Raw genomic sequence first — 3049 nt, 5'->3', positions numbered from 1 at the left:
CTTCTTCTTCTTCTTCTTCTTCTTCTTCTTCTTCTTCTTCTTCTTCTTCTTCTCCAGGTGTCAGGTCTGCCCCACTACTTCCTGTTGTCTGTCCTCCTGATCAGATTTGTTTTTCTCAATGTGACCTTTGTTGTAAAGTTATTCACGCCATTAGTGTTTGTTTTCTCTCTTTGTCTTCCTCCGCTTTTCTTTCCCTCTATCTTTCGACATAGCAGCAGCAGTTTCTTCAGACAATTTGATCTATTCATGTAGGCAGTGAATCTCAATTGTCTCTCTCAGATGGTACTGATAACTTTCACCACCTAGGTTTTTAAAAGCTTCTCCACTTGTTTTCCTTTCTGCTCATAAGTTTCTGAGTATTCTCCTTAAATACCACATATCGGCATATCAGTGGCTTCCAGTCGTCTCTATGTGTCCTTGTTTAGAGCCTAGCTGTCTCATCCACACTAAAGGATTGGCCACATGTACGCTTTTAGAGTTCTTTTATGTTATTGACAATTATGTTTCTGTTTGAGATGACAGGTTTCATCAAGTTGAACATTTCTATCGATATTGCAATCCTCTCTCTTTTATTTTTGTCCCATTTGTTGCATGTGGTGTAATTGTGCAACCAGGGTATTTCAACCTATTGACATGTTTCACTCTTTCGTTCTTACATAATTATGATTAGGCTTTCTGGGATATCGGCTTTTTTTTTTAGATCACAATGCATTCCGTTTTCTTGGCAATCAGTAGTAGCCTCTCCTCTTTCCTTTCCTCTGTCACTCGAGTTAAAATCTCCTGGAGACTGGACTCCGCCTACCGTAACGTGGTCATATTTATTTGGCCGCCTACCTTGACTCCGCAGTATCATTTGGATAAATATATTTAAGAGGTCCGTATATAAGGCACAATGCCATACTGGTCGTACTCCTCTGCTGACTGCCTGTATTCCCTTTGTTCCATTTCTGCCCCGGGAACTGCCTGCTGTTCCCCACAAAAGGTTCCGGAGGAATTGGAGGTCTTTTCCATCTATGTTCATATCTGTCTGGGTGTCGAAATACTATATAGCATCATCAGCTGTAATAGTGGTTGTTAATGACAAAATTTAACCCCATACTTAGTATACGGGAGGCTACTCCTGCTCTGTAAGTGACCAGTTTTATCATCCAAGTTTTCAACATTAAAAACGTGTAAATCTCAGCTCATATCAAACTTGTTTACATAACTTAAAAGCTAAACTGAATTGAAGTCAGACTATTTGCTTAATTTTCTGGGGTTTGTTGGGTATTCATTGTTATGATTGTAAACAACAGAGTGATGTTGTGGACCGGCTGAACTGGCGCGCCGTGTACTTAAAGTTAACACAAAAGATAAGAGTATGACCTAATTTAACGGATACACGGCGCTGCGCAGTCTTTGTCATGGAGTATCCTGGTCCTTGTGTTGGGATACTGTATCCCTCTCACCCTAGTTGCCACCTTAGAATTACAAAGTTCAATCTGACATTTTTGCCATTATGAATTACTCTGTAAGACCACGAGGTTAGAAACCAACTGTTCTATATCTGCTCTATCAAAACTGTCTGAAAATTCGGAATCGTTATCAAGATACATGTATGCAAAGAACTACATCGAAAAAGCTTGTCATGTTGTAAACTCAATATTTTTAACATCAAACTTCTCAAAACTAGGTACTGAGCAGATAGAACTTTCTAATTCTAGGGTAGCGTACTGTGGGTCCTGACAGGTCGAGTCGAAGCAGTGCACCAACTTGAGTCGATTGGGCCGTAAAATATACCGTCCCGGTGTCTGACCGTGTGCGCATGTGTGTTGAGCCCCTTTCTGCAAACAAGAACAACTGTTGATCGTGCATATTATCGTCAGTTGTTGAGCCCCTACTTTGCATATTATTATAATCAAATCTATGTGTTCGTTGCGCGCCACAACCAGGACAGGTTGTGTTGACTTTGTTCACGGCTTACGACTTACGGCTTGTCTCAGGACGAAAGCGGTGTTTTTTAGACGGGGGGATGGGGGGTAGATGCATATGCTTTCACACCCCTATCGACTCAGTTTAGATCATTTTACAGGTGGGCTCGACGCTGTCTGTCAAAATCAACCCAGGTTGAGAAGGATAGAACGTCCCTGCAGAAAGAAGGAGATACTCGATGAAAATCCCCCCCCCCCCAAACCACAAGAATCGAATTCAGCTCTCCTGCTTGCTACAGCGAAATGCCTAACCGCTAGGCAACAGACACATTTTTATGGAATATCTCGGTTTTACTCCCATCCCAGGCTGGTAGTGACAGGCAATGTCGAAGCCCAGCTCCTAAATCATCTAAGTTGTGTCCTTGAGGGTGTAAAAAACCATTTACCGTCACCTTCACCTTCACCTGTCCCGTTGACTGGATGTCCATCGGGGCGCTTTTGAAGATTTGGAAAAACATTTACATTGGAGAGAAAAGAAAGTGTAGGAGATTTAGAGACATTGATGTCTAACACACGATAGGGCATAATTGATCTAAGTTCACGTGGTTTCAAAAAAGCAATAAAGAATGTAAACCTACCACAATGTAACAGCACGCCGTCTCAAGACACTCTCTCTTTCAGTCACGGTGTAGGTGGTTGGCGGGTGTTCTGGTGTCGTTTACTCCTTTCCTTCCGAACATAAGTTGTCGTTATCTATCCTCCTCTGTTCTTTGAATGTTGTTATACTCTCCAGTCACAGCTCTAATCTTCGTCACTTAAATTATTATAAATTGGGGAGCTCGTGTGGCAAGTCAGTGTCATAAGCTCCTGCTATAACTACATCTAAAACCTTATATTAATTCCTGTTACTCACTCAAGATACTCACCTAGATACTAACTCCAGACACTGACACTAGATTCTGACACTTGGCCACGGCTTTTAAGACGCACAGAACTGACTCTTCTGCGTGTGATGACAAAACGACTGACAGCGACACCTCATGCGTGGGTGAAGAACGATCAAAAGTTCATCCCATTAAACTTGAAGAAATTTTGGACACCTGCACAACACGAAGTCGATCATGCGAGAGGCGCCGGGG

This window comes from Aplysia californica, unplaced genomic scaffold (genome assembly GCF_000002075.1).
Source record: "Aplysia californica isolate F4 #8 unplaced genomic scaffold, AplCal3.0 scaffold00514, whole genome shotgun sequence".
Taxonomy (NCBI): domain Eukaryota; kingdom Metazoa; phylum Mollusca; class Gastropoda; order Aplysiida; family Aplysiidae; genus Aplysia; species Aplysia californica.
The sequence above is the reverse complement of the archived record's forward strand: the minus strand, read 5'-3'. Positions refer to the sequence as shown.